Source organism: Sorex fumeus, unplaced genomic scaffold, assembly GCF_029834395.1.
Source record: "Sorex fumeus unplaced genomic scaffold, SorFum_2.1 ptg000044l, whole genome shotgun sequence".
Taxonomy (NCBI): Eukaryota; Metazoa; Chordata; class Mammalia; order Eulipotyphla; family Soricidae; genus Sorex; species Sorex fumeus.
This window is the reverse complement of record NW_026606101.1, coordinates 15,955,935-15,970,455: the sequence shown is the minus strand read 5'-3', so window position 1 is coordinate 15,970,455 and position 14,521 is coordinate 15,955,935. Positions and strand designations below refer to the sequence as shown.

The 14,521-nt window shown below is 42.6% G+C and overlaps 1 pseudogene; it reads left to right on the top strand.

Moving 5' to 3' along the window:
• Window positions 1–5,420: 5,420 nt before the first annotated feature.
• On the top strand, window positions 5,421–6,195 carry LOC130030557 (ras-related protein Rab-14-like; annotated as a pseudogene).
• The last annotated feature ends 8,326 nt before the right edge of the window (window positions 6,196–14,521 follow it).

Below are 14,521 nucleotides of genomic sequence, written 5' to 3'. Positions count from 1 at the left end.
GATGCTCTGATCTCTGAAAATTACCTATGGAAGAACAGGAGACCTTACCTAACTCCACTCTATAAGTTGGAGGATATAGTGGGGGAAACTGAATATACATAGGCCTGTGGCAGTATTTTCTGCCCTTGAATCGCCATCCAGTATTCACTCTGTTGCCAGTCTTGGAACGCCTTGAGGTCCTCTGGACAGCAGCTAGACTATGCCTTTCCAGGTCTCGGCTTCTGACTATCTGAGAGAATCAGAGCAACTGGTCGTCATGACTGGATACAAGTAGCAAGATCAAAGATAGAAATCTGGAGTCCTCATTTAAAATCTAGACATATTTAGATGTCCTGGACATCCACATTGCAGGAAAAGGGATGCAAAATGAGAATCTGAGGCACCTTTCATGGTTCCTCCACATGTCCTAATTTCCTCACTCATTCTGGGCCCCAGGACACCAAAAGATATATTTCACTTTTTTTTTCTTTCTGGTCTTCCACCAGCCATAACTGAGGCAGTATAAGCAGAAAAAAAACACATCATGGTCATTCTGGAACACCCTCCCCCCCTCAATCCCACTCAAAATTGGCTTTTTGTTGATTTTTCCAGAGTAACTTCATGAATTGTTGAGTGGCAGGAGAGGATGGAGATTCTCTGATTATCCCCAGTTATTGTGTCCCAGCATGTTCCTTGACTGAGAATCCTATTCAGCCTGCCATCAGGATGGACTGATTGAAGAACCCATGTACAATAGGACAAGAGAAGAGGAGGATGGAATATCATCACTTGAAAGATACAGAAGAGGAAAGAAGAATAGGAGTATATGACTTGCCGAAATAATTAACTGTGGGAGACACACAAGGATTAACTGAGATGGGGGCAGATATAAGGGGAGCCGGGTGGGGGGAGTGAGTGGGCAACATGGAAACTCATACAAAATTAACAACCTTTGGCAAGGATCACTCATTTCTTTGGCTGTAATTTGCAAAATATAGTCTTTTAGAAGTATATCCACCCACTGAGAGAGCACTGTGGATGTCTAAACTGGGTGAGCAGGAAGAAGGAACTTGAAAACTGTGGCAAGAATGACCCACAAAACAAGGCAGCTTTGCATTTGATTCTAAGATAACTTAGCCACCTGAAAAAGTTAAGATCATTTGAGAAACATAGTGGAATTCGACCCTCATATGGAGTGTCAAAGGAGCATTAAGATCATCGATTTCTCTGTATCCAGGGTAGATACAGACATGCCTGCATGGTGCTATGAAGCATTAGTCTCTAGTGGAACCCTTCATCTGTTTCTGTGCATTCTCTTGAGAGGAAACTTACTGCTGGACTATAAACACAAGATTATATGAAGGAACAACTTTTTTTTTCTTTGCGTGTTGGGTTACATCCAGCAATGCACAGGCATTAATCCTAGCTCATGCACTCAAGAATTACTCCTGGCTGTACTCGGACGACCCTATGGGATCCTGGGAATCGAACTTGGGTCAGCTGCGTGCAAAGAAATGCCCTACTCCCGGTGCTATTCAGCCCCATGAAGGAACAACCTTAACCATCCAAGTCCACTTCTGCTGCAAATCAGGCCTGTCAAATGTTCCTCAGAGTGGATGGATTGAAAAAGCAATTCATTAGAATTGTGGCTGAAACTTGGGAGATGGTGGTCTCAAAACCTTGAGATCCCGTGTCTCTCATGATTACAAAATAAGATCCTATCAGAATGATCCTTCAGAACAAGTGTTAGAATATCCAGAAAACAATAACCAAAACCTGAGTTGGCACTAATCTATTGGAGGTAGGTCTTTTAGGTATAATAAGGTAAAGGCCCTCCCTTTGATCATCGATTTGCTCGAGCAGGCCCAGTAACGTCTCCATTGGAGACTTTGTTGTTCTGTGTTTGGCATATCGAATACGTCACAGGTAGCTTGCCAGGCTCTGCCATGCGGACGAGATACTCTCTGTAACTTGCCAGGCTCTCTGAAAGGGGCGGAGGAATTGAACTCAGATCGGCCATGTTGGCTGCATGCAAGGCAAACACCCTACCGCTATGCTATCGCTCCAGCCCTAAAACTCTAAAGTTTTATTATATTTAACAGAATAAACCCCATGTCAATTGTGTTAAATATGTTTTCGAGGACAGATGAGGGAAATATTCTTTATATTTTCAAAACCACAAATACAGAAGGGTTTCCACTTCAGGGTTTTGGAGGACATACATAATATCACTTGTATGTAATTGAAAAAATTATGGCATCCCAAGGGAGAGAGACTGGAATGGCACGATTAGGTGAGGGATACATGGCCGCTATGAAATCTCAGCAAAGGGATGAAGAGGCCCTCAATTAAATCCAGGTTTTTGGCCTCACACCTGTGACCCTGAATTCTCCCTGCTCTTCAAAGTGTTGTAGGTTGGCTGGGCAGTGTATCTGTGAATGTCCAGGACTCAGAGGCAGAGGGTGAGCATTCCCAGCACGAGGGGCCATGAAGAGGTCATTATGTGCAGGAAGTCCAGGTATAAGGACCAGGAAGTGACATCGCTCCCATGAGCAAGCAAAATAGAATTTGGAACCCTGGTCAAAAGGCACTCACGTTCTAGAAACGGCAGTTTGCTTGTTTCATGTGCTGGTGAAGGAGAGACACAGCGATGTTGTGCTGCTGGCGTCGATCCCCAGGCTGTGCCCAGAAGAGCCAGAAGAGGAACATTGTGAAGAGATTTAGAGAGTGGGTGAGGACCTACCACAGACCTGTCGAACCTCTGCCCCAGAGGTCATCAAGGGTAAGGCAGCACAGGCAGGGCAGGACAGTCTGGGACACACCACAGATGCCCAAGAGTCACTCCCAAACCCCTCCCCACATGTGTGTGACTGTGTGTGTGTGTGTGTGTGTTCTTGGGTGTTTATGTATGTGTGTGTGTGCGTACGTTTGTGTAGAAAGGGCTACCCTGAGAGTAGACTGGGTCAAAGTCACACTCAGAGCCAGTCTTCCTATTTGGTTAGCAAGTATTGGATGGAGACCTTTAGTCAAAATTAATCTTCACTTCAAGGTTTATTTTGTGTGTCCCTGAAGTACCCATGTACTGGTCTGCAGGGGTCTGAGGGTCAGGCAAGAGGACTGAGCAGTGGTGATGACAGTGTATAGTGCTCAGTTTACAGCCAAAGAGCCCTCAGGGGAACACAGAGAAAAGACACATGTAGTGGGTGAGGACTCATGGCAAAGCCTGCCCAACAGCTCCCCCAGAGGCCATCCAGGGTAACACAAAGCAGCACAGAGAGGACTGTCCAGTCCAGGAGAAAACACTGATGCCGAAGGGTAATCTAGAGCCCTCCCCAAGTGTGTGTGCATGGGAGGTGTGTTTAGCTTGTACGACAGAGAAAGATTGAGGTGGGAGGGGGACAGGTTCCTGGTAAGGGGCTATCCTGACCAGTAGGGTGGGCCAAAGTCACAACCAGAGATAGTCCTGTTAGTGGGTTGGCGATTATTGGATGGTGGCCTTCAGACAAGACTGATCTTCACTTCAAAGTGTAAATCATGGTCATCCCTGACTGCCCCTTTACAAGTCACTATGGGTCTTGAGGACAGTCTGGGGGACTGAACAGCAGTGATGACTGTGTACAGGCGTGAATGCTCAAGTTCTGCTGCTCTGTTTCATCAGCGCTACAGAGATACAGAAGAAGAGCTGATCACTGAGGACACCCAGTACCTCTCCTTCGATGTCAGAGAGGTGTTGCCCAGCAACGAGGAGATCTGGCAGTGGTGCGGGGTGGTTTGGGTCGAAGAGAGGTGTGCCAAACGTGGAGTCCAAGTTGGCGAAGGAGAGCCTTCTCATGAGATAAGAGTATACCCACTGTACAATGCATTGATTGTGCATTGGGCACAAGATTCAGAGGACCTCAAGGAGGATGGTGAGAGGTCAGGATGGGTGTGTCTGAGCATATCCACGGGAGGCTGCAGGGAGTTCACAACCAGAGGCATCCCAGAATCTGTATTCCTGTGATCAGTCTCAGGTCTCCTAGCCCAAGGACTGGACAGAGGTCCTGTAGTGGACTGTGAACTTGACGCCCTGCAGATTGCAGGAGGGATCTGACCTTGGGAAAGTGTTTGCAAGTGGGCATACGGGTGATTTCCTTCTGCTCTCTCATATCCTATTCCTTCTCTACAAGTAGAACTGGCTCTTCCTCCTGCCCCTCTCCCACCAAAGGAAGCGGGTAGAAATGGAGAAGCCAGAGGAGGTCCCAAGATTGTCCCTGATATGCCGCCTGCAGAAATGGATCCAGTGTCCTACAGCATCATCAGTGAAGACTGCTCCCAGCTCATGGAGCTGCCGCATGTGCAGCCTCACTGGAACATAGTTTAGGTCCTGGAAAGGTGGGCCCAGTGACACCTTACAGTGATCCAGCAGCACTGATCCCCCAAGCAGAGCACCGGCTGGGCTGGGCACTCCCTGCAGATACACAGTGTTCTGGCTTATCTATGGACTCATTGTACTGTCAGATGTAGTTTCTGAGTTTTATCATTCTATTTTTACATTTAAATAAAGTTTGTTTGTTATTGTGAATGGCATGGTTCCTGGGTATGAGCAGAATACTGGCAGTGCTTTGAAATCATCACTCAATATTTTTGACGAACATTTCTGGGCCCCTTAGAATCTTCTTGTTGAATAACTCTTCCCCACCCTCTCTCTACCAGGTCCTAAAAGCAGAAGTTTGTTTTGATTCCATGTCTCCTTACCTATTCTTCATACCTCCCACCTTTGGTAACACAGAATGCATAACTGTGGTGTCTCACACAGCTATTAGTTTTAACTGAGAGATTTGGAGGTTGCCTTTTTTTTTTTAAATATACCTCAAATGAAAAGACCTAGATGGAGCAGGTATATGTGACTGAAATTTTTTCTAATGAAACATACAATGTTAGCAGAACACCTCAATTGTAGCATGACACTAGAGCCAGAAGCATAAATTCTGGCTCATTAATGGCCTAGTCAAAATCAGAAGAAACTCAATTGAGAAGGCAATGGGAAACTGAGTTATCCTGACAACCCATGGGTTGTATCCCATCTTCCCCAGCCTATGCAAACTCAAGTTGAGAAAGGGGCCAATGGGCAGGATACTCAGCGTAGACTAAGTCTAACTTCAAGGGGAGACAACAACTTTCCCTTCTCATGCCTCAACAAGGTGAGTGTAGGGACCTGCAGGAGGAAGAGCCTGATGGAGCTGCAGGCACCTTCGCTGTCGTCACCGGCTGCCCGTTCCCTGCCGCCCGCGTGTCTGCAACCCTATTGGCCTGCCCTGCTTAGGGAAGGGGTCTCGCTGTTCCCCTTCCCCGCCCCGCCCCCCGCCCCGAGTCCGGAAGCGCCTGGCCAGCTCTTCCTCACCCTGAGGTCTCCCTCCCGCCCCCGGAAAGCTGACCAGCCACCAGCAACCCCCAGTGTCACCATGGCAACTGCACCATACAACGACTCTTACATCTTTAAATATACTATTATCGGGGACATGGGCGTAGGAAAATCTTGCTTGCTTCATCAATTTACAGGAAAAAATAATGATGGCCGATTGTCCTCACACAATTGGTGTCGAATTTGGTACAAGAATAATTGAACTTAGTGGCCAAAAAATTAAACTTCAGATTTGGTATACAGCAGGACAGGAGAGGTTTAGGGCTGTTACTCGGAGCTACTACAGAGGTACTGCGGGGGCACTTACCGTGTATGATATCTCTAGAAGAAGTCCATATGACCACTTAAGCAGCTGGTTGACAGATGCAAAGAATCTCACCAATCCAAATACTGTAATAATTCTCATAGGAGATAAAGCAGATTTGGAGGCACGGAGAGATGTTACACATGAAGAAGCCAAACAGTTTGCTGAAGAAAATGCCTTATTGTTCCTTGAAGCAAGTGCAAAAACGGAAGAGAATGTTGAAGATGCTTTCCTTGAAGCTGCCAGGAAAATCTGCCAGGATGAAAGCCTGGACCTAAATGCTGCTGGTGTACAACACAAACACAGAATGAGTCTGGTGTACAACACAAACCTTCAGCTCAACAGGGAGGCCAGCTAAGCTGTGAACCCCAACCTCAGAGAGAAGGCTGTGGCTGTTAGTGACCTCTTCGCTATGGCCCTCATTTGACCTTTCACCCCTGTCAGTTGGAAGCAGTATTTTCAACTGCCTCGTTGTCTTCTGTACATCTTACTGGGTTTAATTAAAAAGAAAGGTAAAGGTAAAGGTAAAGGCCCTCCCATTGATCGTCGATTTGCTCGAGCGGGCCCAGTAACGTCTCCATTGGAGACTTTGTTGTTACTGTGTCTGGCATATCGAATTTATTACTGTGTCTGGCACAGCTCTGTTGTAAAGACAGTGTAACACAATACTAAACTGCTAACAACTAGATGTAATCAGGTTATCAAAGGCAAGTAGAGTAATAAATCTCTCCTGCAATTCTAGATTTACCATGCAGGAGACGATAATTAAAAAGAAAAAAAAAAAGAAAAAACAGCTCTGTTGTAAAGACAGTGTAACACAATACTAAACTGCTAACAACTAGATGTAATCAGGTTATCAAAGGCAAGTAGAGTAATAAATCTCTCCTGCATGGTAAATCTAGAATTGTTTTCCCCTCTTGATTGTCTTCTCATAGGTATGTCACCAGCACATAATTTAAACTGAACACTGATGCTGTCTTCCTGATTTTTATCTCTTTATGGGCAATGCTTTGTCTCACTGTATGGTTTAATTTGATGGTATCTTAAACCTTTTTTTCCATCTTTTACTGTTAACGTATGTCTGTTGTAACCAATGTTTATTGCTGTGAAATGACTTCTGGTAGTTGAGAAAGGGTTCTATAACTGCTTTTATTTTGTTTTTGTCATATAAATTCCCTCGTGTGGGTGGAATCTTTCTTGAGGAGGTTTGCTTGTTAGCCTTGCACAGAAAAAATAGCCATTTATCTTTTCCTCTTGTGCATAATAGCTTTCTTTTTTTTAACACCATTTTATTCCTTTTTCTTTAGCAAAAAGTAAATATGTATAAATTTTGAAGGAACTAAACTAAAAATACATTCTGTGTATATTATTTTAATGAAGAAAATAAATTTATTACTGGCATTGGAACAGTATAAAATACCAGTTTGCACAGTATGACCTATATGGGACCATGTTACTCCCTTCCATTTCACACAAGGAAATAGACACAACTGCAATTCAAGTAATACTGTCTCTACCTGTTGGTGCTGACAGTGTTGGGGACATTATGCTGAAAAGAACGCCTGGTGTGAGAGGATTAACACTAGCAGATTCTGTTCCATCTTTGCACTGTGGCTGACCTGCTGATTTTCTTAACTGTTCTGTGGAATCGACAATGTGCTAACCTGCTTTTCTCTTTTTGTAAACGTTTTGCATTACAGGCTGCATTTCTTGCCTTACTGTATAGAAAAAAAAAAGAAAAAAGGCTGGGATTATTATTGTACATTTTAAACTTTTATACCTTTTTCTTCTTGGAATGGTGAGAGTATGAAACAGAACCACAGGTCTGCTGTTAAGGGATTTTAAAATGTGCATTTTTCTTTTATTTAATTTTTTAATTTGATTTTTCACTATGAACAGGGGTTACTCCTGGCTCTGTACTCAAGAATTACCCCTGGCGATGCTCAGGGGACCATATGGGATGCTGGGAATTGAACTCCGGTCGGCCATGTGCAAGGCAAACGCCCTACCCTCTGTGCTATTGCTCCAGCCCCAAAATGTGCATTTTTAACACTACTGTAGAATAATTAAAAATATCCTTTGTATTGTTAGTGTGAGAGGCTATTTTATGACACTTTGACATAATTGTTTTGTAGAAGAGAAAGTTTCTAGTGGTATTTTCATGTTAGTGATGATATACTTGCACTAGGTGATTTTACCATTGAAAGGATACTGTATTGCAAGGGAAAATAATCTTGTTTAGACATCAAATTTTTGATTTCTAAGTTCTGTTGATTGATAACTAAGTTGATGGTTTGGACTTCAAATTGAGAAGTTTTTTGAAGTGAGGTAAACCTCAGCATATTTATATAAAATAAACTCAGCTGCTGTGTTTAAAATACACATCTCAAATCCCTCTTTACAGATATGGAAGAAAAAAATACATCCTTTTTGGGTTGTAAACATGTAGTAGTACCGAAGTATTGTATAGTCATTGTTAAATAAAAGTCAATACTGGAATGCGCAGATAGTAGGATCTGGTTAATTTGTGGGCTGGTTTACATTTGTGTCTTTAAGTTAAACAAACAAAAAAGCTTCCTGGAGTAGATTGGTCTATTCTGTTAAAGACTTAACAGTGATCCATTTTGCTTACACTGCAAGGACTGCACAGGGATCATGAACTATGGTGTGTATATATATTTACAAAAATAAAACAAACCAACCACCCATTGGGATATAAGGTAGCAATCACAACCTAAAGATTGCTAGCTTGTTTAGGTGCAATACCCTGATTCCCAAAGTTAGTTACAGAGTTGGTCTTATTGTTTTTGTGACAGGATTTATTCTGGCTGGTGTACACTTCATTTGATGTAACAAAATGTTATTAATCTAAATATTTGTAAATAAAGTACCTATATCTAGATAAAAAACAAACAAAAAATAAAACAAGGTGAGTGTAGCCAAACGACATCACTGTGCTCCTTGGAACAACAGAAATGACGCCATTCTAGGACAGTCTGACCTACTGTGCATGAGTCTGATAGCAGTGTGCGCATCACCCCAAAGCTTGTGAAACACTATAACCATAACCAAGGGAGGAAGGAAACTAAACACTTAAATATCTGAAACCAAATTCCCAAAGTTTGGAATTGGAGCCATTCCCACAATACTTCCAAATAGGCAAGACCAGGTTCAGACTCTTATCATATGTGCCTCACTGCCCCAGAGGACAGACTGGTGGAAACACAACATGAAGAGAGTGACCATCTGACCAGCATATGTTGAATCTGTGGCAAAAACAAGTTCACAGGAGGGAAGCCTAAGCCACAGCATGTGGCGGTAAGAAGTGTTGAGCAACCGCCCTGACGCTAGGACCCCAGGACATGTCCTCAGGCATACTCCTCTTCCTCATAAACAGTGGTGAGAGAGCTCCCTGACTCAAGGGTGGCAGAAGGTTTGAGAAGGAAGGCCAAGTCTCACCAAGGCCCAGGAGTCACTACCTTTCATAGAACAGCTTCCCTCTTGGGCAGGGTTTGTACCAGCAATTCCTCTGGTACTTTCTACAGGTTCTCTAGAATTGCTGAAAGGCGCCCTCTTTGTCAAAGATTAGCATTTCTTAAGATTGAGATTCTGGGGAAATTCATGTGATACTGATGGAGCTGGGTTTCTCTCAGAGAAGGTTTGAACTCACAACATTGCTCTTTCCATGGAAGTAAGGTTTGTAGAACAGAGGCATCCGAGTGTTCACTGGCCAGCGGCTCTCTCTGGTCAATCTTGTACTACCAAGTCATGTCAGTTCACAGATATTTCACCTCTGCATGTAGGAGCCTCTCTCTCATTATCCTGAGAACTGCAGGTAGAAAGCCCCTGGAATACCAGGATGTTCCCCTGAAGCTAGGCCCCCAGATTCAGTCTACCTAAAACGGAGCCTTGTGCAATCTAAGAGCCTGCTTCCCAAAGCTAGGCGCATTATCCTGGTTCCAGAAAAAGAACTCTTCTGAAATGCCCATTCTAAGACCTTGAGCCAAGACACACACACACACACACACACACACAGACACACTCTCAAACACTCACACACTCAAGAGAAGTTCTCCTTAAAGAGCATTTCTTTTATCACGAGGTACTGCCAGACTCCAGCAGTGTTTTTACCCCTGTGATGGTCCACTGTCCTTGATGATTAGTCAGAGTTCAAGTGTAGATAAAAAGGACAGGGCACAACTTTGCTAGAGAGCAGCACCTGGAGTGTAAATATCAATAGTCAACCCTGGACTAAAAGACCTTCGTCTTAGGTCCCCCCTCAACCCCACTCAAAATTGACTTTTTGTTGATTTTTTTGGACTTACATAATGAATTGCTGAGTGGCATGAAGGGATGGAGATTCTCTAATTATCCCCAGTTATTGTGTCCCAGCATGTTCCTTGAATGAGGATCCTATTCGACCTGCCATCAGGATGGACTGATTGAAGAACCCATCTAGAATAAGACAAGAGAAGAGGAGGATGGAGTATCATCACTAGATAGAGATAAAAGAGGAAATAAGAGTAGGAGTATATGACTTGCCCAAGTAATTAACTGTGGCGGACACACAAAGATTAACTGAGATGGGAACGGATATAACAGGAGTGGGGGAGGGGGAAAGAGAGTGGACAACATAGAAACTTATACAAAATTAACAACCTGTGGGAGGAACACTCATTTCTTTGGCTGTAATTTGCAAAATATAGTCATTTTGAAGTATATCCACCCACTGAGAGAGCACTGTGGGAGTCTAGAATGTGAGAGTAGGAAGCAGGAGCTTGAAAACTGTGGCAAGAATGACCCACACAACAAGGCAGCTTTTGCACTTGTTTCTAACATAACTTAGCCATCTGAAAAAGTTAAGACCATGTGGGAACCATAGTGGAATTCCTCCCTAATATGGAGTGTCAGAGGAACATTAAGATCATAGATTACTCTGTATCCAAGGTAGATACAGACATGCCTGCATGGTGCTCTGAAGCATTAGTCTCTAGTGGAACCCTTCATCTGATTCTGTGCATTCTCTTGAGAGGAAACTTCCCACTAGGCTGCAGACACAAGATTATATAAAGGAACAATTTCAATCGTCCAAGTCCACTTCTGCTGCCAATCAGGCCAGTCAAACGTTCCTCAGAGTGGATGGATAGAGAAAGAACTTCATTAGGATTGTGGCTGAAACTTGGGAGATGGTGGTCTCAAAACCTTGAAATCCAGAGTCTCTCACGATTACAAAATAAGATCCTATCAGAATGATCTTGCAAGACAGTGTTGGAATATCCAGGAAACAATAATAAAAACTTGAGTGGGCACTAATGTATTGGAGGCAGGTCTTTTATTTATTTATTTATTTGACTTTAAAAATTTTGTTAAATCACCATGACAGTTACAAGCTTTCATGTTTGGGACACAATCACACAATGATCAAACACCCATCCCTCCACCAGTGCATATTCTCCACCACCAATATCCCCGGTATACCCCCCTTTCCCACCCTCCCCCTGCCTTCATGGAAGACATGATTCAGCAAAATCTCTCTCTACTTTTGGGCATTATGGTTTGCAATACAGACCCTGAGAGGTTACCATGTTTGATCCTTTATCCACTTTCTGCGCACAGGAATCCCGACCGATTCCTCCAGCCATCTTTTTCTTAGCAATTCCTTTTCTATTCCAGCTGCCTTCTCCCCTTTGCTCATGAGGCAGGCTTCCAGCTATGGAGCAATCTATCTGTCCCATGTATACTATCCTTAGGTGTCAGCCTCTTGTTTTATACTCCACAAATGAGTGCAGTCCTTCTATGCCTGTCCCTCTCTTTCTGACTCATTTCACTTAGCATGATACTCACTGTCTATCCATTTATAAGCAAAGCTCATGACTTCATCTCTCCTGACAGCTGCATAGTATTCCATTGTGTAGATATACCAAAATTTCTTTAACCAGTCATCTGTTCTAGGGCACTTGGGTTGTTTCTAGATTTTGGCTATTGTGGACAGTGCTGCAATGAACATATAGGTATAGATGTCATTTCTACTGTGCTTTTTTGCATCCTCGGGATTAATTCCCAGAAGTGGTATTGCGGGGTCATATGGAAGCTCAATTTCTAGATTTTGAAGTACTGTCCATATTGTTTTCCAGAAAGGCTAGACTAGTGGGCATTCCCACCACCAGTGAAAGAGTGTCCCTTTTCCCCCACATCCATGCCAGCACTGGTTGCTTTTGTTCTTTTGAACGTGTGCCAGTCTATGTGGTGTGAGATGATATCTCATTGTTGTTTTGATTTGCATCTCCCTGATAGCTAGCTATGTGGAGCAATTTTTCATGTGCCTTTTGGCCAATTGCATTTCTTTTTTGAGGAAACTTCTGTCCATTTTATCTTTCCATTTTTTGGATGGGGTTGGAGGCTTTTTTTCTTGTACAATTCTACTAGTGTCTCGTATATCCTGGATATTAATCCCTTATCAGATGGGTATTGGATAAATATTCTTTCCCATTCTGTGGGCTCTTTCTGTATTTTGGTCACTGTTTCTTTTGAAGTGCAGAAGCTTCTTGGTTTGATATAGTCCCATTTGTTTATGTTTGCTTCCACTTGTATGGTCAGTGCTGTTTCATCCTTAAAGATGTTTTTAGCTTCAATGTCGTGGAGAGTTCTTCCTACATTTTCCTCTATGTACTTTATGGATTCATGTCTGATATTGAGGTCTTTAATCCACTTTGAGCTGATTTTTGTGCCTGGCATTAGACAGTTCATTTTTTTTTGCAGGTAGCTATCCAGTTTTCCCAGCACCACTTGTTGAAGAGGCTTTCCTTGTTCCACTTCACATTTCTTGCTCCTTTGTCAATGATCAAGTGGTCAAATATTTGGGAGTCTGTGACAGAATATTCTACTGTGTTCCATTGGTCTGCAGGTCTGTTTCTAGCCCAGTACCATGCTGTCTTAATTACTACTGCTTTCTAGTACAGTTTGAAGTTGGGGAGGGTGATGCCACCCATCTTCTTTTTCCCAATGAGTGTTTTAGCTATTCGTGGGGGTTTATTGTTCCATATGAATTTCAGGAGTGTTTTGTCTATTTCTTTGAAAAATGTCATGGGTATCCTGGTAGGGACCACATTGAATTTGTATAGTGGTTTGGGCAGTATTGCCATTTTGATAATGTTAATCCTCCCTATCCATGATCAGGGGATGTGTCTCCATTTCCTAGTGTCCTCTTTTATTTCTTGAAGTAGTGTTTTGTAATTTTTCTTGTATAGGTCCTTCACCTCCTTGGTTAAGTTGATTCCAAGGTGCTTGATTTTCTGAGGTACTATTGTGAACGGGATTGCTTTTTAATGTCTATTTCTTCTGCTTCATTATTTGTATATAAGAAAGTCATGGACTTTTGGGTGTTGATTTTGTAGTCTGCCACTTTACTAAACCGACCTATTGTTTCTAGGAGCTTTTCTCTAGAATCTTTAGGGTTTTCTAAGTATAGTACCATATCGTCTGCAAATAGTGATAATTTGACCTCTTCCTTTCCTATTTGTATTCCCTTGATACCTTTCTCTTGCCTAACTGCAATGGCCAGGACTTCCAGTACAATATTGAATAGGAGTGGTGAAAGTTGGCAACCTTGTCTTGTGCCCAATCTTAGGGAGAAGACTTTTAGTTTTTCCCCATTGAGAATAATACTTTCTTTGGGCTTGTGGGAGATGGCTTTGAGTATATTGAAAAAAGTTCCTTCAATGCCTATTTTGCTGAGATTTCATCATAAATGGGTGCTGAATCTTGTCAAATGCTTTCTCTGTGTCTATTGATATGATCATATGGTTTTTATCTTTTCTTTTGTTGATATGATGGATTATGTTGATTGATTTCTTAATGTTAAACCATCCTTGCATCCCTGGGATAAATCCTACTTGGTCATGGTGTATGATCTTTTTGATGAGTCGTTGGATTCTATTTGCTAATAGTTTGTTGAGTATCTTTGCATCTGTGTTCATTAGGGATATCGGCCTGTAATTCTCTTTCTTTGTGGCATCACTGTCTGCTTTTGGTATCAGGGTGATATTTGCTTCATAGAAACTTTTCAGAAGTGTTTTTGATATTTCAATTTGTGGAAAAGCTCAAAGAGGATTGGGAGTAAGTCCTCTTTAAAGATTTGGAAGAATTCACTAGTGAATCCATCCAGGCCAGGACTTTTGTGCGTGGTGAGACTTTTTATTACTGTCTCAATTACCTTGATGGTGATAGGTCTGTTCGGGTATTTCAGGTCTTCTTGGTTCAGCCTTGGGAGTCTGTAGGAGTCTAGGAATTTATCCATTTCCTCGAGGTTTTGATGTTCCGTGGCATAAAGCTTCTCAAAGTACTCCCTGAGGATCCTCTGAATTTCTGTGGTTTCTGTTGTAATGACCCCCTTTTCATTTCTGATTCGGTTTATTAGGGTTTTCTCTCTCCCTTTCTTCGTGAGTTTTGCTAGAGGCTTATCAATCTTGTTTATTTTCTCGAAGAACCAGTTCTTGGTTTCATGGTTCTTTCGAATTGTTTTTTGGCTTTCCATCTCATTAATCTCTGCTCTGAGTTTTATTATTTCCTTCATCCTGTTCAGATTGGGCTCCTTTTGTTGGTCATTCTCCAAGCTCTTAAAATGTGAGATTAGGTTACTTATGTCAGCTCACTTCTCCTTCCTGAGGAATGCTTGTAGATCTATAAACTTTCCTCTTACAGCTTTTGCTGTGTCCCATAAGTTTTGGTTACTCGTGTCCTCATTTTTGTTCATTTCCAGGAATGTTTTGATTTCCTATTTGATTTCCTTTCTAAGCCACTCGTTGCCAAATAGTGTCCAGGTGTTTGATTTAGTTTTC